The sequence below is a fragment of the Mytilus californianus genome, unplaced genomic scaffold (genome assembly GCF_021869535.1).
Source record: "Mytilus californianus isolate M0D057914Y unplaced genomic scaffold, xbMytCali1.0.p SCAF_3, whole genome shotgun sequence".
Lineage (NCBI taxonomy): Eukaryota > Metazoa > Mollusca > Bivalvia > Mytilida > Mytilidae > Mytilus > Mytilus californianus.
In genome coordinates, this window is record NW_026262679.1 from 37,554,963 (window position 1) to 37,581,852 (window position 26,890).

Genomic DNA, 26,890 nt, shown 5'->3' on the forward strand with positions numbered 1-26,890 from the left:
AAATGATGCATATGGATGATATATACATCATAACAAAAAAATATGTTTGTCCATGCATGTGGCCAAGGTCGTCAGAAGCCAAAACAATCAAAATTGACCAAAGAATTATAGTGAAATTTTAAGACAAACAGCCTATTGTTTATGCGCATCAACTAACGCAACTTGGTAGTGACATAAAAGCTCTATGACGTTATTTCTAGCCATGAAAAAACGTCAAATAATAACGTCCTTTTTCGCGTTTTTCACGGATTCCAACATGGTGTACGCTTAAAATTACGTCTTCCAAGAAAAGTGGAATTAAGCGTCGCGCTGATATTTAGTGGAAATTAAACACGAATGGACACAAAAGATACTACACTATCTGTGACTTCCGTACTAATAAAATAATGAAATATAAATTTTGAACTCGGCTTTTTGCATTTGCGCCGATCTGCATTTAACTTTTTTTCTTTCACTTGAACCTATTTTGTCTTTCATTTGCGCCGATTGTGTACAGGTAAATTATAGGTAAAAGTTATTTTTTTTATTTATCATATAAACCTCTTCCGTTATCCAGCTATACAAAAAGTCATATGTTATGAATTGTCAACTATATAATGTATATAACTGTTGTCTCCTGCTCACAAAGGGGCGGTGGGAGTAGAATTTCGAGCAGGATAAGTCAATTTGAAAGATATCTGTGCATTCTGCTTACATCAATACAAATCACGGAGTAAATTTCTATTTACATCATTTTTAAGCACCACAATAAAATCCATAAAAACGTATTACAATGAATGAATTATTATCTGTACTTGCCGAGTATTTTATATGCTACACATCTGATATATAAAAAAGAAGATGTGGTATGATTGCCAATGAGACAATTCTCCACAAGAGACTGACCAAATGACACAGAAATTAACAACTATAGGTTACCGTACGGCCTTCAACAATGAGCAAAGTCCATACCGCATAGTCCGTTATAAAAGGCCTCGAAATAACAAATGTAAAACAACGGACCGTGCAAGGGCTGTATAGCCAGTCAAGGTCGTTAAAAACTTCCATTGTCATGTAAAACAATTCAAATGATATATTCCTTTCTCGTCATTTCATCTTTTCTATACGTGTTGTACTTGCCAACAACGAAGTCTATCTTTTCTTTCTCGTATCAAACCGAAGTTCTCGAAAAAATATGACGAAATTGATCTTAAACATAAGGGAACACTGTTTATATCCATATAATTTAATTTTGGATGTAACGCGTCTTCTGATTGGCTGACGTTGTTTTGTTTATCAGCTCATAGACATAATTTTGTCATGTGACCGTTACGTCATCAACGTTTTTTCATGGTTTACTCCGGTTTACAATGGAATTTAGAACTAAATTATAAGAAATGACTGTAATATTTTTTCTGTCTATTCGAAATAACATAAAAAATGTGGTGCACACTTTAAAATAACCCGCTACACGTGTTATTCAGTGTGCACCACATTTTTGATGTTATTTCTTCATAGACAGAAAAAATATTACAGTCATTCCTTAAATATTACCAATATACATTCTAGGTTTAATGCATGTACATGTATTTAATCGTAAAGCAAATATAGTATCGGCGCTAGTGATAACGAAATAAAATAGGCACTGATGAAAGAATCAAATCCGCGCAAACGATAGGAAATGAAAAATCATCTCTTTTATCATCAATTTTTGTATTAAGTTTCCCGTTAATGATATAGATATCAAGATCGAGGAAAGGACAGTGGTCATTGTTAGTATTAGCTTTATTTAAAGTAAGTTCAACAGGATAAATTTCTATAGTATACATACTGAAGTCGTCATTATTGAGAGCCAATATATCATCCAAATATCTAAAAGTATTGTTAAATTTTTGTATCAGATGTTGTTTCGATGGGTCTTTGCTGATTTTAGTCATAAATTGTAACTCATAACAATACAAAAACAGGTCCGCAATAAGTGGTGCACAGTTAGTCCCCATTGGAATTCCGATAACTTGACGATATACGGAATCTCCAAAGCGAACAAAAATGTTATCAAGTAAAAATTCAAGGGCAGATATAGTATCAAAGCATGTTCAATTGACATAGCTCTTTTGTTTGTTGCTACTAAAAAATGACCTAAAAGAGTTTGAACATATGTATTCGCATTCCGACTTTTTAAATGCCCATTTAATTAGGTGTGTGAATTTTTTCTTAATAAGAATATGAGGTAAAGTGGTATATAGGGTAAAAAAATAAAAACTTTGAACAGATTCAAAATCACCAATATATGCATGCAATTTATCAAGTACTTCCAACGAGTTTTTGACACTCCAAAAGTAGTTAATTCCACTATTTTCAAAGGCCTTATTTGAACAATTTATTATCAGGTTTTTGATTGTACCAAGTGTACTAGTAAGTAGAATAGACAATTTAGTAGTGGAACAATGAGTACACATTTTATTGAATTTCAGTAGAGTACACATGGCACTTTCTTTCTTGAAATTTTTATGAAGAAATCACTGGTAGATATTTTTTAGTACTGGAAACGTTTTTCATTCTTACGTTTTATTTTTGGCGGGAATGAAATAAACCATACTTTCAAAGATCAAAACAATAAGAGTCTTAAGCTCTTGAACCTGTATTTGATAGACACAAATCTACTGTTTAAAGTGAAACAAGAATTATGCTTGTAGGTTTAATATAAAGGGATTTTTGAGAGTTTAAATAACAAGCAAATATCATGTTAATATTCGGGAAGACACAAAACTTAGATTGCTATAGTTACAAAACTAAGTCTGTGACCCCCAATTTTTTTCATCATATTTTGTTCCTCAAATCATGAAATACCTTCACACAAAATTTTAAGGAAAAATCACTGGTTGAACTGAATAGGCTGTTTGGTCTTTAAAAATTAAGATGATCAAATAATTACAGATTTAATGCATCTAAGCTTGTTGATTTCTATTTGTCAGATGTTTTTACATATTTACATAATTTTTATGAAAACTACTAAAAATTAAATTTCGTGAATATGCTCAGCTTGTCAAAATCTGTCAAAATTGTGGTCTTGATTTATCCTCATGCCTTTATATTTTGGTCATCTGTTTAGAAATAACAATTATTGGTTATTGATTGTTTGAACCTCAAATAAAGACCTTATGAAAATGGTCTTGATGTAAAAAAAAAAATCAGGAGAAAATACCCTTATAAAAATAAAAAGATGTGGTATGATTTCCAATGAGACAACTTTCCATGATAGACCAAATGACATAAAAGTTAACAACTATAGGTCACTGTACGGTATTCAACAATGAGCAAACCCCATACCGCATAGTAAGCTATAAAAAGCCCCGAATTGACAAATGTAAAACAATTCAAACGAGAAAACTAACGGCCTGATTTATGTACAAAAACAATAAACGAAAAACAAATATGATATACAGCAACGAACGACAACCACTGAATTACAGGCTCCTGACTTGGGACAGGTACATACAGAAAGTACCTCTTTTTGTGATTGATATGTATGTACATAGTATCGGTTGTTTTGGTGGTTTTCTGTAAGCACTTATGCGTTTACTTGATTTAACTTATTTCAATATAAAAAAGGGGGAAAACAGAGTCTGAGTGGTGTTTGTATACTAACAATACAGACAACGACGGGATAAAAAGGTGGGTATTTGGGATATAGGAAGTAAAAAGGTGGGCATGTGGGATATAGGGGGTAAAAAGGTGGGGATGTGGGATATAGGGGGTAAAAAGGTGGGCATGTGGGATATAGGGGGGTAAAAGGGTGGGGATGTGGGATTTGGGGGTAAAAAGGTTGGGATGTGGAATATAGGGGGCAAAAGGGTTGGGATGTGAGATATAGGGGGTAAACAGGTGGGGATGTGGGATATAGGGGGTAAAAAGGTGGGGATGTGGGATATACGAAGTAAAAAGATGGGGATGTGGGATATACGAAGTCAAAAGATGGGGATGTGGGATATACGAAGTCAAAAGGTTGGGCTGTGGGATATAGCCGAGAAAAGGTTTGGGATGATGGATATAGGGAGTAAAAAGATGGGGATGTGGGATATACGAAGTCAAAAGGTGGGGATGTGGGATATAGGGTGTAAAGGGTGGGGATGTGGGATATAGGGGTAAAAAGATGGGGATGTGGGTTATACGAAGTAAGAAGGTGGGTATGTGGGATATAGGGGTAAAAGGATGGGGTGTGGGATATAGGGGTAAAAGGGTGGGGATATGGGATATAGGGGGTAAAAGGGTAGGAATGTGGGATATAGGGAGAAAAAGGGTGGGAATGTGTGATATATGGGGTAAAGGATGTGCATGTGGGATATGGGGGTAAAAGGGTGGGGATGTGGGATATGGGGGTAAAAGGTGGGGATGTGAGATATAGGGGGTTACAGGGTGGGGATATTGGATATAGGGGATAAAAGGGTGGGGATGTGAGATATAAGGGTAAAAAGTGGGGATGTGCGATATAGGGGGTAAAAAAAGTACTGAAAACTGAATATGTCACAGGTACTTGCCTAATTCGCTGTAAATACATAAACCTAGATACTTTAAGTCGGACAGTTGAATTCTAAGTATTGTTGCAAAATTCATATTTGAAGGATTCACAGAAACAATACAGTTTGTTTTATCCTTAAAAGAAATATAAAAATACATGTCAAAACAGTCCATTAAAAAAACCGAGATTAATACAAAAATCTATAATGCTAAAAAATGTAAAGCACGAAAACCTTATATGACACTTTGCAAGGGGATATAAGAGATCCTCTAATCATGAAATCCAATATTCAGAGTATAAACCATTGTATCGATGTGTAATGTCAACATAGATTGTGACCATAATATATACCGTAGAAATGTTGTGGTATATAAAAAATGTACTTGTTTTCGTTCGCTATATAGAAATAAGTAGATATGGTTTGATTGCTAATGAAACAACTATGCAGTAGAACCACCAAATGACAAAGATTAAGCAGCTAAAGGTCAATGTAAGGCCTTCAACATTGAGCTATATCGTATAATAAGCTATAAAAGACCCCGAATTGACAAACGTAAAACAATTCAAACGAGAAAACTAACGGCCTAATTTATGAACAAATATGTTAAACAGCAACCAACAACGACCACTGAATTACAGGCTGCTGACTTGGGACAGGCACATACATAATATGGTGAGGTTAAACATGTCTGCTAGCACTCAGTCCTCCCCTAATATGGGACATTAGTATAACAGCACAACATGAGAACAAACAGTAAAATTCAGCTGAAAAGGGCTTGACTCACAAGATCGACGCAAAGCACAAAAATTTATATAATTGACTGGGTACTGATTGTCTCGAAATTTACTTTTTTGCTATAGCTTAATGAGTCTTCATGAAATTTTTAAAAACTTCCCTGCGTGATCCCAGAAATATGTATTCAGGTAGAACCTTCCTATTTTAAGTTACGGGAAAAATACATACCTACCAAATACAACAATTATCTACTAGTGCAAGCGAACAAAATGGAGAAAATATTCCCACCCTCTCTACCTTTCCTTGTAACTTTCAATTTAAATGCTCGAAGTCTTATAAGAGGGTCGCACTCCTAATCTCTATATTTGAACCCCGGGAAAAAGAGTTAAAGCGTTGAATAGGGCGGATACGAAAAGAAAAAGAGATAGCTGGTCTTACTCTGCTCTTAAAACACTGACATGTCTGGTAAGCCAAGGAAGTTTCCTTTTCTTCGTTTTTGGTACGAAAACTTAGCTTTCAATTATTAAAAGCCTTTTAGATATCTTTTTTATTAAATAAGTGAACAATATTTCTGAATTGATATAATAAAATAATATTGAGAATACGTTTTGTGAAAGCTAAAATGGCCTTTTTCTATAGGTTAGAGGTATTTAAACAAAGACAATCATAAAATAATTATATTTGCCTGAACCCCTGAGGGTCACGCATATATATTGGTTGATGCTGTAGTCTTTCGGAATACCAGAAATGCCTACTGTCTTTTCGGAATACGTCTGTTCTTTTCTATGGTCACCTGCGTAATAATGAATATGTATTAGCGTCCAACAGTCGCTATAGATTTGATTTTGATTTTTGGTGTTTTAACGCCACTTTTAAGCACCGCTTTTGGGCTATTCGTGGCGGCCAGTTTTTATTGGTGGAGGAAGCCGGAGTGCCCGGAGAAAATCACCGACCTTCGATAGGAAAACAGATAATCCTAGTCAATTAAGATTGGAGTCGAGTGCATCCGCACGAGCGGGGTTCGAACTCGCAACCTCAGTGTTGACTGGCTAGTGATTACAGTAGTAACTACTTAGACCACTCGGCCACCGAGGCCCCCCAGTTGCTATAGAGATAAGTGTCAATCGAGACAGATTGATATCGAACATCAGTAGCTCATTAGATTAGAATCGCATTTGTTTTAAGGTTTCTGAAATACAAGCTGTGTCCACATTGGAGATCAAGTAGATTTTAAGAGAAACAAGTTGCTTCTTTAAAAAAAAAGCAACACGTGAACCCGACACCGCTGACTGGTCACCAAATATTTTTGGCTGAATTTATTTTGCTTTTGATTTGAAACAATTGACTGTAAATAAAATGAGGTAATGAAGATATTAAAATACCTTTATTGAAAATATTTTATTGTGTGTAGATTCTTGCACAAGTCAATTAAAAGCACTGTTGGATTTTACATGTAAATAGAAAATTGTATACAGCTACCATCTGAAATTATCTGTTAAGGTTTGGCTATTTTATTTATTACTTGGGAGTGTACATAATTTTTTCTCCGTGTTTTATGTACAAAGACCTAATCCTATTGCAATTCTCAATTTCTGCAAACCGGATGTCTAAAGCAAATTGCACAGACAGATCAAGATATAATGTTCAGCACTCAGTTTATTTCATAATCTGGATGCGTTTATTTTATTTTTCCTATCTTCATATTTTGTTTCCTGGATGCTTTAAATTAATCTTATACTCATTGAAGCTGTCTGTACTCATGGAAGAGGTTGTATAGAGAAATTGAAAGTCCAATTTCCATGTGAAGTGTAACTTTGTGACACAAATTATAAGAATATTTCGTATTTTGTTCTTGAGAGTAACACACCAGCTTTATTAGGACCTCTTATATACTGACAATTATTTGGTCAGATAAAACATTTCAAATTTTAAGGATTTCCTGAAGTAACTTAATTCTAGGACTAGGATGAAATTTGAACCAAAAGGCAGGACAGGAGTTTTGAGTAAAAAAAAGGCAGGATGAGCAACTTGGCCCAAAAAAAAAACAGGATGACAATTTATGTAAAAAAAATCAGGATAAATTAATGAAAAAAAAAAGGCAGGACCGAATAGAGTGAAAAATAAAAAGGCAGGACAGAGATTACAACTAAAAAAAATGCAGGACAAAATTTTTCATCCTAGCCTATTTTAATGAATGTTCCCTTGGTCTGTTAGTATGTATTAATGAAAATAACTATTTTAGACACAATACCGTTTTGTTTAATTATCTCTCTGTTTTCCGACCTAAGATAAATATTTTTGACAGTAATATTGTTTTGAAATTGTTCAGTTTCTTCTTGTATTCCGACATTTGCTCAGGCTACGGTGGAATTACAAATATGACATGTTAAACGTTCAGAAATATAATCAGTTTATTTTGGGACATAATTTAATGTCAGTATATATTATTCCAATGTGTATTGTCACAATGGACAATAGAACGTCGTAATACTACACAAACAATGCGTACAGGGACCGTCTCAAAACATGAATTATACACACTTGCAAATAAAAACGCATATGCAGTCAAATGCAAATAGGTTGTAATATATAAATGGCTTTCTTACTGCAATCTATTCTTCAATTTTTCATTTTCCGATCTACAAATGAAGTTTAATTTGGTAGTCGAAATATTAATACAATGTCACGTGGTTACATATCAATAGAGGGACCGTATCAAAGACATAGATAACTACTTGTATAAATGATCGAAAATTTTCAAGTCGTTCGAAGAATCTTGTTTCCGAGGATATCGAATTGCCCATTGAAGCTTCCAAAACTTGCCAATATATAAGCGTGAACCCCACAGGGGGTTCACGCAAAAAAGTGTCGGTCAATGAATAGGGCGTTTTTACGATTTTAAACTGAGCCATTTTAGCGAAATTAAAAAAGAGTAAGTCCGTTTAAGGTAGATGGGGTGTCTAAATTATAATCCATAGAATTTTTTAATAATTTGCCAAAATGTAGTTTATTTCATGCTTTTTTAAAAAAAATAATAAAAAGAATGGGTCACGGGGCTTATTTTCACGCTACAGGTTGTGCAAAATTGACAGATTTTTGTATAGATTATGCATGCAAAACCCAATTTTCTGCCATAAAACGAAAACTACACCATAGAATTTTGAGATAAAAAATGAGAAGATCGCTCTAATATTATGCTTTCAGATAAGAAAAAGAAAAAATAGGGTCATGGGACCCGTTTTTTTTTGCTACATAATAAAATAGGTAAATTCCTAACACATTCTATTGTAAAAGTAACTTTATCTGAATTATCTGCCCTTACATTTGAGTTGCCTCCCCTTATGTGACAAAGTTGGAAAAAATTGAATCAAACAAAAGTATTCTGTTTTTTGTAAAATACAACCATAAATATGATAAAACATGTCATTTTCTATATTTAAATGAAAATTCTTACACATGAATTACCGACTACTCTCAAAATTTGCACATTTTATTAAGGATCTAGACCGATTGTTTTCTGGTATTTCAAAATCCAAGATGGAGGAAGACACCCTATCTACCTTAAGCAGTAATTAAAATTCTACGTGCAGGAAGGATGGGAACAATCATGCATAAAGCTACTTAAGTTAACATTTGTTCCGAACGGACGGATTTTTCTACATGTCCTACGATAAATTAGTACTACGATTGGATATCCTTACTTAATTGGTTTTATGCATATCAGCCCTGAACCTTAAAGAATCGTTGAGGTGTGTAAAATGCAGAATTAAGAGGCTACAACAAAATTTTTATTTTTTAATATATTTTAGCGGTATGTTGACGATTCTGAAAAAATAATTAAATGTTTGGGCTTGATGTTTGTGATGTCGTATAACAGAAAAAATGATTATGCATATGCAATAGCAGTGGTGAAATACTAATACAGAGTCAGAAATAAAATAACGAATGTCCTTTATAGAGACTGAGTGATGATAGATACAGTCAGAGATAAGACAATGAATTTTTATTTATAGTAATTAAGGCTCTACTTTTTTATCAAACTTAAATATAAATAAAGAAACAAAAGCAATAGTTATAATAAATGACAACGGAATCAGGTAGTTAGTTTTCTCGTATGAGTTGTTTTACATTGTCATTTCGGGGTCATTTATAGCTTACTATGCGGTATGGGTTTTGCTCATTGTTGAAGGCCGTACGATGGCATATAGCTGTTAACTTCTACGTCACTTGGTCTCTAGTGGAGAGTTGTCTCATTGGCAAACATACTACATCTCCTTTTTTTTATTTAAAGAAACCATACTTAATCTTATTTAAAAATACAAGTTAACTCTGGAAATTACGACGAAATTTAAAGGCACCATTTATGTGTGTAAACTGCAGGAATTACACGTCACATCGAAACAGTTCATAAATGAATATGCGTTTGAGTCCTTTAAATAATTCTAAAGATATGAAAAGATTTACAGACACTGAATGATTTTCATTGGAGTTGAGGCGATAACTCTATTTATTTAAAACTTATGGTCAATGAAATAAAACAAATTGAGGTTTGATATATTCCTCGATGTTTGGCATTGAAAACTATCATAAATTACTACCGATATGTGGTTAGCGAGGATAGATTAGCAATTGTCCAAAGACTTATAATAACAGGAAGATGCGTATTATCTATTCATGATTCTTTTATGAAATTAGAGATGCGTATGTTAATTTTCTTTATGAAAATGTGTGAGTTTTCCAACGAGCACATGTGTCGACTTCCCTCTCCAAAACATATAGTTATAAATGGCAAAGTGAATTCTTTTGTTTTCGGTATGTGAAACAACCCACCTTACTCTCAAAATAAAATCATATTAAAAGTTGAAGCAGCTGGTGCACAACATTATGTCCCACCTAAAGAAGAATCAGTGCAAGTTTCTGGGAATTCCGTCAATTTGTTTTCAAGGAGTCGAGCCAATATGTAGTCATAAGCGAATTTAGAGGGTCTAGTTGACAGAGGTCTAGAGCGTTTTTGGTAACAACTTAGTAATCAGTTATTTTTCTTAAAATCAATATCCGTATAAAACGAAATGTTTGAGCAAACTGATTTAAGTATAAAGTTGAGGTTTCAAATTGTTTCTACTCTAAAAGTCTGTTTTGAGTTTGTTGCCTGGGGTATAAATAAATTGAGATCAAGCATATCTCGAATATGAGAGCCAATGACCAAACCATATAAACCAGTGTAATTGATTTTCCAAAACGGTCTTAGTTCGGAATTAATAAATACGAATATAGCTTTGGGTTTTGAACTATTTTCAAACTGGCTACAAACAAATAATCATGATTCATTTCATAAACTTCTTCAAAACAAAGACTGTTTCACATTCACATTCCGACTTTAGCCAGGAAGCTACCTCTAATTTCCAAAATAGCACCTCAGAATGGAACAAACAGTGGTTGCCTCTTATTTAGCATGTTGTACAATCTATTCTAAATATAGAGATATGTTTTCGTTCACGATTGCATTTCTTTTTTTAAAGAAAGCAACTTGTTGTTCTTAATTGGAACAGTGAATTGTACCTGACTGATGAAAGAAGTTCTTCATAAACAGTTAATAGAAAGCGAGAAATGTCAAATAGTAGCCATGGCTTTGTCAGTTTGTTTTCCACTTATGAGTTTGAATGTCCCTTTGGAATCTTTCTCCTCTCTTTTGAAGTGGGAAATGTTAAGTTGGAACTGAGAAATATCAAGTTAATCGTAAAAATGTTAACTTCGAAGTGACATTTTTTTAACAGAATGTCACATTATTTCTTTAGTATAATCGAGAGACGACCTTGACTTGCTTTATAATTGCAGATTAGTCTGAATTTTGTAAAACAAGATATTGCTGGTGTGACTAATTGTTAAAGTAAGGAGGAATCATAGATCTTCCTCACGCATAACTGTGATTATTTGTCCACATTTCAAATATTTTGACCTTGAGCATCACTAAAGCGACATTTATTGTCGAAATGCGCATCTGGTGCAATAAAATTGGTACCGTTTATGTTATTACTACCACTTTTTCGTTACCTCTGCTGATAGACTTTTAGTCCCCGAGGGTATCACCACCCTAGTAGGCAGTGCCTCGGTAGTGTCATGAAAACAAGGATATTTTTTATTGAAATTTGCTGTAATACAATTTTAAAAATCATTTTAAATTAAGGAATGTATCTCCATCATGTAAAGCTCTGATTAGATGTCCTGATTTTGGTTTACTTTTGGTTCTTTTTTGTTTTATCAGTTCTTCAACGTTTGTATAAAATATTTGATTTTCAAATATTTTGGACTTGAGCATTACTGAAGATACTTAGTTAGCTCTCGAAATATAAGACATCTGGTACAGTAAATTTTTACCGTTTATGTTATTCAGATGTTGAAAGAAACCTGATTTTCCCTTCATTTTCAATTATTAAAGTTGGACCAATGTCAAACATATTATTGTATAGTTTACTGTAATTAGAATATATTGTCAGCAGTTTCGATTTAAAATCAGTGTATGGTGTATCCTGGATGACCAAATGATTTGCATTTAATGAATAAAAAGAAATGTGTAGTAAACTTTGAAGAGCCAAAACTACAAAAGACGACTTGAGGACAACATACGGTCTTCAACAATAAGCAAGGATATGTGTTAAATGTTAAGCTCGTTTTATCCCATGAGTTAAGACAAAGCCGTTGATTAATTTAATAGAATCTATCATCTAACCTCCATAAAAACCAAATTATAAACAAAGGACAAACTAAATCTAAGCTTTAATTTTTTTGTTTTAATCATAATGTCTCTTCTAGTTAAGAATGATTTCATGGAGGGCATAGTTATATTTCGACAAGAACCACGGACTTAACTGAAATGTTAGATGGGGTTTGATAAAAGGGGAAATTTCATTTTCTGTTCTTTGAACATTGTTTTGTATAAAGGACTAAAACGCAATTGTAGACAGAACATTTTGGAAATACTTTAAGGGCAACAATATATAGTAGACCATGTTTACATATGTCTTTGTGAAAATGAAGTTTCGCCTGCCACATCTTACAAGATAACATATCGAGATATCTTAAATGCACCAAGAGAAAAAATCCATGACCCCTGGCACACCATCTGAAATTTGATCGAAAATTCGTTTTGAGAAAGAAAAAAAAATCGAACTTGATAATCTAAAGGAGGGAGGTATAAGAGTAGTAAATAGTAAATTTATTCAAGCCTTTCAAAAATATGTGAATTTTATTGCTAGATGAACAGGTTTGTACAATCTTGACACCAAGTGCAGAAAGGTCACTTGTAATGTAATTATATCGAAAAGGTTGCACCTCAAGTTTGTGGAATACCATCTTTCCGCAAGTTAATTGTTTTCTGTTTGGTATTAAATTAATATTAAGATCCATTTTGTTAAATCTGGTGATCAATTTATTTGGCAATCGCCAATGGCAGTCAGCAGGGTTTAAGAACATCCGTTGTTCGACCTGTTAGTCAAATGCGTTTTGTTAAAATATTCCTTTTCACTCTTTTGGTCTTTTGGAAAATGTTGTTTGTGCTGTATTTAGACCCCTCTACAAAGAAATTTGTTTTACATGAACACGTATAAAAATTGCGGTTTTTATCCAACGCAATCATAGGTTTGAACGTTGTTTTCAATTAAGACTTGCTTGTATGTATGTATGTATGTATATATAAACAAGTCTATAGATTTTTATAAGAATTTGCATACAACTTGAATATATCTAGCTTAAGTCAAATCGAAAGTAATGATTCCTTTAATTGTTTTGTTTGCTTAAATATTTTTTCAAGACACAGAAATCGCGTAATCTGAAAGGAATAGTTTAGTTTTTTTTTATTTTCCATGTAAACATATTTTCAAACCGAAAGTTTTGATTTAGGTTGAATTATTTAACAATAACTGTTCAGCTATCACCCTGTCTCTCTCGCTTAAACTCTAAAGTTACAGAATTAGCGTTTTTAATTCCAGATTTTCAGTAATATACGGGGATTAGAATTCAGTGTCCAACAAAATAGTTGTTTCGAAGAATACAATATGCTACAAGTTGTGCTGTACCACCGCTGTCCCAGGTTAGGGGAGAGTTGATCGCTCACAAACATGTTTAACCCCGCCACATTCTGTATGTGCCTTCATGAGCCTGTAGTTCAGTGGGTGTTGTTGGTTCATGTCTGTGCAGGGTTCACAACCTCAGTGTTGATAGGCTAGTAATACAGTAGTTGGACTACTTAGACCACTCGGCCACTGAGGTCCCCTAGGGGGTCTTCGAAATATTAAGGATCGATATTGCTTACATTAAAAGTAAAAATGATTGTGTTTATTTTCATGAGGCTAGCTATAAGTAATTTTGAAGTTATAATAACGCAAGGATTACAGTTCATTCGAATAATATCGCCGTATGATTGTTTTTAATTAGAAAATATAAAGATCGATCATGCTCCGAATGAACCGTTCTTACGGATAATAATTATAATCATAATGTTCATATGAAAAGCAAATGTTGTCCTATGAAATATTATCCCAAGACAAGGAACAGGGACAATATTTCTTGACTTTGTATCATGAAAATGTGTTCCCATATATGTAATAATGTCCAGAAAATGACAAATTTCCATTTGAAATTTTTTCCATGTACAGACAATATTTCATAGATGGATAGTATAAAAATTTGTCTTGTAAAAGGGAGGTTATCCAAAGTTATATATTGGGTATATTATTTTGTCTCATGAAAGGGAGGTAATAAACTTTAGTACTTCGGATAATGGTATCATTAAAGTATTTTATTTGATTGATAATAACAAAAAATCTGCATAATTAGTTTATGCAGCTATTAATGGTTATACACATACTTTTCATGAAAAATATTTTTAAAAAATCCAGAAATGCTCACAATTTCATGGCAGAGGATTTCTTAGGGAAGACATTATTAGATTAAGAAATATTTTTATGGACAGTATTTCACAGTGAAATATTGTCATGGACAGTATTTCACAGTGAAATATTGTCATGGACAAAATTTGACAGTGAAATATTACCACAGACAGTATTTCATAGTGAAATATTGTCCAGAAGGAGGAGACAAAATTTCATGGACAAGGACACTATTTCATAATGACTTTTCTGTTAAAAAATGTTATGTTCTATTTTTTTGCCAATTATAAGTTTGTTAGGATAATCAGTCTGAACTGTACATGTTGCAAAAAGCCTGAAACCTCTTTTAAAATCAACTTATATTGTGTCTTCGTTTCCTTTATTAATGTATAATTAATTTGTGAAATAATAGTCATCTGTTTTCTGCTCTTTGGTCGGGTTGTTGTATCTTTGACACATTCCCCATTTCCATTCTCAATTTTATTATCAGACAATGGGAACAGAAAATAAAATATTTAGAAAAATATACTACCACATCTTCTTTTTTATATAAGGTACAAGGGAAAGGAAACAGTGTCAAAAAATACACAGAAAGAATATTAAAGTCCATTTCCATAATACACCATTTACATATGTAATATATAAATTAAGGACTTTCACTTAGTCAATATGTCCTATGTGGACCTGTTAGATAATACTGAACCTCGGACTTCGTCTTCGGTCAATATAATCTGAAAAAGTCCATATATAACGTAATGACCTCGTCAAAAGTTCATAATTAATAAATAATATTGTATTATATTTCTCTGGTGTAGGATTGTTTGACCATTTATCTTAATTTTTCATTTAATGTGTTGTAACAGTTATATTAAACTGTCATTGACATTTGCCGTGCATCTATTACCCAAACATTTACTGGAGAAACGAAACCGTCTGATGATGCTAAAATTTCCGTCAGTTTGCGAATAAAGATCATTGTTACGGTGAGTTAACACCGGGAAATCCAGACATAAGTAAAAATTCTAAGGACATATTAATCTTGTATAACTTCAAATAATGGGTGGTAAAAAAACATATTTCACAAACATATACTAATTTACCTTTTATACTATTTTAAGCTTTGGTATTCCGTCTTACCAAAAGAGATGTCTGTTTGTTTATACTCTGCATCATATTCGCACGAAAACACCTGGTCACACTCGATATAAACCGATCTATACACTCGAAAAAAAACACGATTCAAATTGGATACGAAACCTAACGTGGTCAGTATTTTGATTTCTTTTCAATACAGGTGGGAAATAATATACTAAAAGTAGACATTATGCAGAATAGATATTTACAAGATTCAATTGTTTTATTCTCTAAAACATAATTAAGAATAACACATACACACGCACACACTGGCAAGCACACACACGCACACTTGGACTGAACACATATAATGAAAAGACAAGCTAGTATACTACAATGCTTGTAAAGTCAAGTCAATGAAATGAGATATTATTATACTTTAGTAATGAAATTTTAATGATTCTTTTAAAAACCACAGTGTTATACATTTCAGAATTCTATAGAAATATCAACCATTAATTTGTCCGGATTGGAATAAGATGTTACCTAAATCTGCTCTGTTGACTTCCTAACAATTCTGTAACAATGAAACTTTCAGATTTTATAGTTTTAATTGTATACTGTACCTGTGGTAAGTGAATTTGTTTGTCTGATTTTTGTGTGTTATTTTTTAAAAGCATTCTAAATGAAACAGGTTAAAATCAGTCTGATATCTTACTCAGAGGAGGAACAAAATAATGTTCATTTTTGTAATTCTTCATCAATACAGCTGTATGGTCTTGCAGCAATCAGTTATTGTGTATTAGCAGCAAGTTTGCACAAAGGCAAACATATTAATTTGAAATAGAAATCACGTTTTGTGCAGGTTTGCTGCAAACAGTTTAGGGTGCAAATGAGTGTTGTTGCGTCTCCTCTTCTGTGGTTATGTATTATTTATAGAATGAATATATTCAAAATATTTTGTAGATATATAATTTTTTTTGTCCGTTCTAGTTTATTATTTGTTGACATTGTCCCGTATCTGCGTTCTTCAATGCACAGATCTCGCTATAGCGTTATCGAATCAAGCAATGAACTTGCAGTGATGCATGAAGTCTGCTTCATGTTAAAGGTCTATGTGACTGTAAGATGAAGAACGGCAATAACCTTTTGTTTCTTTGCTTTGGTTAAGAACGGGTATCATGGATTAATACACCACACAGCTTCTTTTTCATTAAATTGGCCAAGTTTGTTTCTTATGAATTTTGGAGTCGTAGAAAGTTTTTCCAAGCTTGAGGTGTATGCTCTTATTCTTTTCAAATTATAGCGTATTTATTGTTGAAATAACTTCTTGTTATATTCCACTTCTTTCGGTATGAAAGTTTATCAAAAGTTAATTCCTTTAACCGATTCATTCATAATATTATATCGAACAAATATCTTGATGTTTTTTCGTGTTTGTATGATTGTTTTAACTGCTGCTGTATTTTACAATGAGATTGTTGTGTAAATTATTACAATATTTGCTGGATTTCCTGGATTTCTTACCCCGATAAATTCTTTTATTGCTTTTTAAGATTAATACACTGCAAAGTGTTCTATTGTTATCGATACAAGCAAAGAATTGCCTTCAAACCGGCGGTAGGAAGAGTGCAGAGGCTCTGTTTCTTTTGTTTCTGTCAGTAGGTGTAAGGACTTTGTTTGGCCATATCCCGTTTCAACTATAATGAGTAAAAAGGTTTAGCAACATATTTTGAATCAAAACATTTTTAATCAAAATATAAAAATTTGAGTAAATAAATTGTTAACAGAAGTTTGATTTTTAATTATACGTCAGTTACATCAGACGTCAATATAGAAAATAATGTTCCTTCCACTTGAGACTGTGAAACATCTAGTTTTAGATATGTTCCCTATGGTCATGTCCTTACAGGAGACCTCAACATCGTCGAAGACCGTGAGGTCATAACTTTTCTTACGAAAGGACCGAAATATCGTCCTCAATCTAAAATAGATTGGAAACAGTGTCGTCAGGTCATTAAAGACGCTTTATCTGTCTACTGTAAAAATTGGTGTAAACGTGACAAATCTGATAAAAAATCTCTAGACAGTTATTTGAATAAAATTATGAATACTGTTAATATTCGTATATCTCATTTTGAAAACAATTCTGAAATTAGTATTGGGGTCCATGATATTCCCATTTTTAGAATAAAAAAATAAACTCGAAGTACTCTCAAAGCGGTTTGTGTTCGTACCGGCAGACAAAGCAGCAAATAATGTAGTGGTGGTGTGACGCATATACTACAAGGAAGTTCTCCAAAACGAAATTGCAAATTCATCTACATTCAGGTCCGTACGCTCCACAGAGAGTCAAATTGTAAACAAGCATATCACTGCCACTACCCAGCTTAAAGCCTCTTCCGAACATTTGAAAGTCCCTACTATGTACTGGTTACCTAAATTGCCCAAAAAATCATTTAAATTCCGTTTCATCTCCGCATCTAGTAAGTGTTCTACTACCAATCTATCAATGCTTCTAACTACCTCCCTTACTACATTCAAAGAACTTGACTGTTATTAACTTTTGTAATAAAGCTTATGAAAATAATGGTATTAATTATTTTTGGGATGTTAAAAACTCTTTAGAGGTTTAAGATAAAATACATGCTTTTGATGGTCCTTTTAATTCTGTTGACAGTTATGATTTTTCTACTCTCTATACTACATTTCCGCACAATCTTATCAAGAAAAAGTTTTCATATTTAATCAAATGGTCTTTTGAAAAATCTCATTACAAATTTATTTGCTGTAACTCGTTTAAAGCCTTTTTCTTTAACGAAAAAGGAAAGTATGCTAGATACACTTACTGGAAATGTGAAGATATGATTGAAGCTTTAAATTTTCTCCTGGACAACATATATGTACGTTTCGGCGATAAAGTGTATTGACAAGAAGTAGGTATTCCTATGGGCACTAACTGCGCTCCTTTAATAGCAGATTTATTCCTGTATTGCTATGAATCTCAGTTTATGACCAAACTCAGTAAAGACACGTCATTGTTACATTTGGTTGATACATTCAACAATACCTTCCGTTATCTAGATGAGTTCTCTAAATATACTACCGAAATTTTCCCAAAAGAACTTACTTTAACTAAATCTAACATAAACAGCAGTAGTTGTCCTTTTCTAGATTTGGACATTTCAATCTCTAAAGGAAAACTCCATACTAAAATTTACGGCAAAAGAGACGACTTTTCATTCCCTATTGTTAATTTTCCTTTTTTAGACGGCGATGTTCCTTTGGCTTCATCATACGGTGTTTATATATCCCAACTCGTTCGTTATGCCCGTGTGTGTAGTGATGTCATAGATTTTAAGAACGTAATCAATGCAACACTGGTAAATTATTAAGTCAGGGATTTCGTTACCATAAATTACGTAAAACTTTTACTAAATTTTTTCATAGATACAAAGATTTGATTAGTAAATTTGGCTGTACCTGTAGAAAACTGATTAAAAACGGTATTTCACATCCTAAATTTTACGGTAATATTGTACTTAAAGCGCGGAAATCACTATGTGACACGTGTAAACTCATCGAACCTTTAAACAAACTTATAAGTAAAGGTTATCTCACCAATGTTGTAATTAGATCTTTGAATATAGTTAACATTGGCACTAATATTGATTTTGTCATCAGCAAATTAAAACACAACTAAATTTGTATTCTTTTCAAACGGGATGAATAAAGACACACCCACGTTCATTTTGATCTATAAAGAGGTTAACTCCTAACTATCCTACTGCCTGTCGATGCATTTATTTTTGGCATTGCACAAGTCATGTCTTCTTTGACTGTCCATGACGTTAAAATACTAAATCCCTGGGATGTGTTTTAGTTGACTTAAGTCTCTGATGCATGATTTTTTTTATTATTAATTGTTTTTGGCTTTTAACCAGCTGTCAGTAACTGCGAGTACACTCATATCGTACTTTCTTGTTTATTTGATCTGTTGATACTAATTGTAATGCTTTTTTGTTATTTAATGTTATTCAGGGTTATATCTGGTCTATATACCAGCTTTGATAAGTGTTTGGTATTACTATAAATTTTCACTTCTTCGTACTATGAACATCAAAATTATTTATTTTGTAAAAATATTTCCTTTCTTTATTTGAACTGTACACGTATACCTAACAATAAAATTATTTTCATTTACCTGTGTTTAAAGTAATTGCAAATGGCTGATATTTTTTTTTTTCAAGCATATTGTTTTTCTTAACTTGTTACATTTCACAGCGGTATAATATGTTACTTTAATTACTCTTCCCTTAGTTTATTTATTTTGTATTTGCAGTGTATCATAGATCAAATTTATTTGTTCAGTGTTTGTTCACTGGTGTTAATATGTCTTTTGATTGAGTTAAGCCATTTCAATTGATATTTTATAGTGTGTCTTTCTATGTTGTGATGTTACACTATTGTTTCAGAAAAGGGTGAAGGTTTGGTACCATTAAAACGTTTAAACCCGCTGCAATTGTTTGCACCTGTCCTAAGTCAGGAATCTGATGTTCAGTTGTTGTCGTTTGTTGATGTGGTTCATAAGTGTTTCTCGTTTCTCGTTTTTTATATAGATTGGACCGTTGGTTTTCCCGTTAGAATGGTTTTACACTAGTAATTTTTGGGGCCCTTTATAGCTTGCTGTTCGGTGTGAGCAAAGGCTCCGTGTTGAAGACCGTACTTTGACCTATAATCGTTTACTTTTATAAATTTTGACTTAGATGGAGAGTTGTCCCATTGGCACTCATACTACATCTTCTTATATCTATTAACAACTGTTTTTGTCGAGTACAAACATGTACCTCATGGTTTATTTTATTTGTTACAGTCAAAACTTTATTTCTTGTAGTGTTTAGAGTAGTACAGTAGTTTATTTTTGAAATATGAAATTAAAATAATGTGTTGCTAAACTTTTTTTACTCAGTATATATAAAAATACAAGTTTTAACAAATATAGTCACCTTATTCATATCTTTTATTTGAATTTTAGTTGGCCCTGACGTGTAATTTAATATTTCTACAGCTTAATGCTGTATTGAAATGTAGTTTAGCTAAAATGTTCTGCCACATTCGAAGTAACAATCAAATTCCTATGTAATATATATCTATAAGTTATTTCAATCTTTGTATGTGCATATTTAACGAAGAAAATGAGACGGTTGTCGTGCTGATTAGAAATCATTAAATTTCAGGGCAACGGAAAATAATACGAAACAAACTCCTTTGACAATCAACGTAAAGTTGTGTTTCGTCTCTGTCTCGTGTTGTCCCTTTAACTGAAACTATTTGAAATAAACGCAAGAATATGCTGTTCATGTAATAATCAATGATTTTATTGATTCAAGTTTTGAAAAAGCCAACTTTTGCTGAAACAAGATAAAATATTTATGTTCTTTAAAGTGATAGGGTTTTGATCGTTACATATCATTTTCATTTTAGGCATGGCTTCTTCAGTATTTAATGAACACAATACCATAATATTCAAAACCTAAATGATACGAACGGTTATGTTTTCAACTTTATAAATGAAATTTTGTCTACAAGGAATTAATTTGATACATCAAAGGTGACAGTATAGAAACAAAAGCAATAGTTTTTTTTATTATTGTCGAAAGTTAATTCAAAGAAATGCAATATTCATTCTTGGAAATTTATTTCTAATGATGTTTTATCTGAATAAGAGTTATTACATCCCATTATAGATATGATGTTAGTCTGATAGACAATTTTATTGTATGACCAATTCTTTTTTTTTTCTTTTACTTTTTCTATTATTGATATACTATAAGTTTTCTGCGCCTATCCAACGCATCGTCTTTTTCCAGAGGCAACCTTTATTTTTCACAGCTTCAGACGGTCTTCAAACTCAGCAAAATTTACCTTTAATTTGTAAATAATTTTACTTTATTGTCCTAAGATAATGTACAATTTTCAAACAGAAAGAGATATATTGGCCTGATTTTTCTTAACAGTTTCCAAGTTTATAGGCTTTTAGGTTAGCTACCAATTTTTAGATTAAATGTAATAATCTTATAATGATTTTATGTGATTATTGGTAATCGAAAGTGGTAGAAAATTATCGTACGCGTGCAATTGCAAACGTTTACAGATAAACCAGGGTTGTACCATAATGTTGTTCTTCAAGGGACACACTTGAAGTTGTCATACTTCTAATTTTAATAAAGATTGGAAGACTATATAAAATGATTCTGGTTTGAATAAATTAAAGTTGGAAGACTTTTTCAAAATAATCCTGCTGTGAAATAATTTCCGGGAAATATAGTTCAACCTTCTTTCCTTCTGATCATTATCTAATTTATACTTTGCCCGTTCAGTGTGTTGTTTATTAATATTATCTTTTTTATAATCAAAGAGTTATTCATTTGTTCTCTGATTTTCTTTACTGATCACAATTCCATGAATTGTATTTAGATAGATTTAGGATATACGCCAATGAAATAGCAACCCAACGACACAAATTACCGAAAATCATCTAGAGGTCACAAAGAGCGTACTAGAGCCGACTTTGTCTAGTGTACAACTAAACTTTTTTGTACGTAAGTCAAATATTGCAAGATGCAAAAACTCTAACTAAATCGAACTATACTTTTCATGACAGAAAAAGACCAAGTTACTGCACAGATATATCTTAGATTGTTCACTTCACTTTCCGCTATATAGATGATGTTCTCTCAATAAATACAAAATTTTGTGACTATGTTGAACGCATGTATCTTATCGAACATTAGATAAAGGATGCAACAGATACAGTCAAGTCTGCCTCATATCTTGACTTACATCTAGAAATTGACAATGAGGGTCGGTTGGAAAAAAAACTTTACGACAAAAGAGATGATTTCAGCTTCCCAATTGTGAACTTTTCATTTCTATGTAGCAACATTCTAGCAGCGCCTACATTCGGAGCATACTGTAGAAACATTAATTTTCGTGAGGTTAAAATTTCGTGGTTTTGTCTCTATATAAAATTTCATGGGGATTTAATTTCGTGCTTTCCATTAAATGGAAGTGATATTATATGTAGGTTAAATTTTCGTGGGGGTTTTAATTTCGTGGATATATTCTTTCCACGAAATAAACGAAATTAAATCCTCCACGAAAATTTCTGCTTTTACAGTATATCTCCCAGTTTATACGATATTCCAGGGCTTGTATTTCCTATCATGATTTCCTTGTTAGAGAGTTGAGCTCACAAGGAAGCTATTAAACCAAGAGTTCCAAGTGGTGAAGTTGAAATCATCTCTTCGTAAATTTTACGGACGCCATCGCGAGTTGGTTGACCGTTATTGAATATCTGTTTCACAGATGACAAAGGATATGAGCCAATTGTCGCCATTTTCCCCGAATGTGACCTACCGTATTAGACTTATTACCGGGTTTGTACTAACATGAGCAACACGACGGGTGGCACATGTGGAGCAGGATCTGCTTACCCTTCCGGAGCACCTGAGATCACCTCCAGTTTTTGATGGGGTTCGTGTTGCTCAGTCTTTAGTTTTCTATGTTGTGTTTTGTGTACTGTTGTTTGTCTGTTGGTTTTTTTTTTCTTTTTTAGCCATGGCGTTGTCAGTGTATATTCGACTTATGAGTTTGAATGTCCCTTTGGTATATTTGGCCTCTGAGTCTCTTCTAGATGTAGTTATATAAATATAAAGACCCAAATATTGACAAGACGCAATTAAAGCTTTGTGCCTCTTTAATGTATTGGTTATTTCCAGGTGTCCATTTTTTATTTATTGTCTCATGTTCATTATCCTTATATCCTATTTTTTACAACTTGTATTTTTGACAGTGCCACAGTTTTGTACAGCGAGCGGTACTGAAACTAACATTTACCAGAAGATGGGTTCGACGGTACTGTTACGGTGTTCCGATGAAAACAGAGACAGCATTAAAAAGTGGATGGGTCCGTATGCCAATGATACAGTTATATACTTTCTAGGCTTGGAAATGAATACAGATCTTCCCGACATTTTAACTTCTAGAAAACAATTGGCAATTAACTTCACTCAAGGAGATCTATGGTATGATTTACAACTTGATGAAATATTAAAGACGGACGAGGGAGTTTACAGTTGTTTCATTGAAGATTTCCATGAACCAGCCTACATGTTTTATCTTTATTTACTAGGTAATACTACAGCTTAGTCAAATATTATTATTAATCCCTTTTTCACCAAGATAATTTATTTTTGTTATCGAAGTGTTCATTTAACTCAAAATTATTTTGTTTTGTTTTGAATGCAGTGAGTCTTTTGAAGACATAACGCGCGTCTGACGTACATAATTATATAAGCCTGGTATCTTTGATGAGTTTTTTTAGAACTTCTCATGCCAGCATATTTTATTAAGACTTGTCGACGTTGTGTGTGTGTCTTACTTAATATCAGATTTTGTTTTATCAGAGCCACCTACCGATGTGATAGTAGGCGGGCAGACTTTATCTAACAAGCTGCTTGGTACAGAAGGAAAAGATTTGACTTTAAATTGTACTGCTTTAGGAGGGCAACCGAAGTCAGAGGTGTGGTGGATTTTCCTTGATAAAATTCTGAATCACAGTGAATCTGGTGCTGTTCTGTATATTATACAAAATATCACACGAGATTATCATCTAACGATGATGATTTGTCAGGCTAAAAATCCTGTAGTTCGAAACCCAATAACAAAACGGATACGGATATATATTTCGTGTAAGTTTATTAAATAAAAGAAAAGACGCTGTACATGTCAAAACGGGCGAAAATAAATACCAGAATATTCTAATTTCCAGTTGTCTCGTTCCAAGTTTTAAATTGAATTTAGATACGCCCACATGGACAAGACTTGATGATTAAACTTGTTCAACATGAAATCTAGCTACAATTAATGAAGCTGGGAATATAATTTAACATCATCCAATGGTTACCAATTTTTAAACTAAAAATCGAACATATGTATTTCAATTAAAGAATTGTTATACTTCGATGAAAAACTTATCATCACCAAAAATAACAATTGTTATGATCCAAAAAATTAGTAAACAAAAGATGCAACAAGCAAAACTATTTTTTTAAATTGTATTTTCATCAAAATAAAGAAGAAAGAAGCCTTACAACACCAAAAAATCCATATATCGAGTTAATAACGGAAATACCAGTAACTTTAATAATTCAATGAAGACGCACTGACTGAAATATCCAAGTGTTCGATTACTAGGCCTTACTATTCCAGCAGTAACTATCCTTATAATGTGATATTGTAGGGGAGTACTTTAAGGTTACATCCAAGTAAACAATATACACTACCAAAATGTTAAACTTTTTACAAAATATTCAAGAGGTCAAAGGCACTTGACCAACAAAAAGGTGAACAGGCCAGTAAGTTCACATGCACTTAGCATATCTACATACATAGGTACGTACATATATACAGAACAAACTTACAGAATGTCATTAAAAAAGAAATAAATCATGAATCGAACCTTTTTTTATGCACCTGTCCTAAGTCAGGAGCCTGTTGTTCAGTGGTTGTCGTTTGTTGGTGTGGTTCATAGGTGTTTGAATTGTTTTACACTAGTAATTGTGGGGCCCTTTGTAGCTTGCTGTTCGGTGTGAGCCAAGGCTCCGTATTAAAGGCCGTACTTTGACCTATAATTGTTCGCTTTTTATACATTATGACTTGGATGGAGAGTTGTCTCATTGGCACTCATACCACATCTTCTTATTTATATTTACAAGAATAGAACTGATAGATTTGATATGTGCGAAGTTTTATCAAATTTGTTTTTTTATAAGTATATAAAATGCATTATTTCTGTCATTTCCTTCAGCTTATCGATTTCTTCCCTTTTCTACCTTTTTGTCGGGAATTGTCTCTTGCTATAAGATATAACATATTAATAATACAAAAGGAAAATGGATGAAAATTGATGTCAATAGCTTTAAACATGTTTTTGAACGTGTTGAAAAAAGACTAATACAAAACGGACAAAAAATATGTATTTTCGTGGTTTGTGTCGGAATGAATTAATTATATGCATCCAAGACCTCACTGACAAAAAGTCTCTTAGTAGTTTATGTTGGATTGGAACAATTAGCACATGCCTACCAGAAACATTAGGACGTGTATAATCATTTGAGATGAGGAAGAGTAAATTTTTTTGTGTATTTCGATCAGCAATTCAAAATGCAATATATCATTTTTAATTTGATACTAGTGTCAAACATTGAAGAGAAGTAATGCAAAATTAATACAAAATTTTGATAAGAACTATGGTTCATCTACAGGATAACCTTTAAAAAACCGTGATATCCAGGAAACTAGCGGTTCATCCGAAATGGAATCGACCCATTGGTAGTAATATACCGAAAGGTCTAGTGGTTAATCGGAACCGGCAACAACACAGCGGTCGGAAAAACCAAGAGGATTAGCGGTCATTTCAAAGTGGCATCGAACCAGTGGTAGTAATATACACAGGGGACTAGCGGTCTATCCAAAATGGCATCGGCCAAGTAGAAGTTATATACCCAGAGGTTAAGCTGTTCATCCGATGAGACACCAACCCTAGCGATAGTAAATATCGAATACAATTGATACACCATATCCGCATTTCGGAAACTTGTTATTTCAGAAGACACAAAATACCATTCAGAAAACTAAACTTCAGATTGAGTAGCACGATCCGCACTGTAAAGTTATATACCGAAATATCTTTTGAAATCTCGTAATATACAATTATATTGTATTTCTGTTATTTTTTTTTTTTACAGTGATTCTTCATTATCCCAGTGTATGAACAAATTACTATAATGTATTTTTTCTCGCAAAAAATCAAATTGTTTTCGGACACGTTTATTTACTGATAATCATCATAAATCGGTCAGTTTCAGATACAGAATTGAATGGGGGAAAAAAAGAAATTAATTTAAATTAGAATGTATTGATTTTAAAATATAGTTAGGTGCATATTAAAATACATTTTTGTACATGATATCAACAACCTTATTCAATGAAATGTAGAATGCGCTATAAACAAAGAAAGATAGAAACGTAAGACATTTAGTGTACCTTCTTTACAAGTGCTGTATATAAATGTTTTCTTCAGTTAACAACATGACATTTCTATCGTTAATAAATAAATGTAGCTTTAAAACGACATGACTAATTCAGAGTATGTTTGTAACAATATTCCTTTGGTTAGAATACCTGTTTCAAGAAGAGCAAAACTTAACAAAATTAATTAAACTTCCTTTTTTATGGTCAATTTTCCAGACCCACCTGTAGTTGAAGTCCGTCCAAATATGACAGCTGGTCGTGTTGATAAGGTGACGCTGACATGCGATGCGTATGGAAATCCCAGTAATTATACCTATCGTTGGACGCAGTATTCGTTTAACGATGAATTCATAAGAGAAATAGATACGGGGAGTAAACAGTTGACATTGTCATCGAAAGAGATGAACTCACGATCAGGATTGAGATATACGGATAGTGGTAAATATGTCTGTATGGTTAGTAATGGTGTTTTGGACAAATATGGACAAAGGTCACAGAATGGGTCTGGCATTGTTATTATTCATAGTAAGTATAATACTATATATACTATTCTAAGATGTTATATTTAAAAATAAAACGTCCTGGGAGATGTGTATTTGA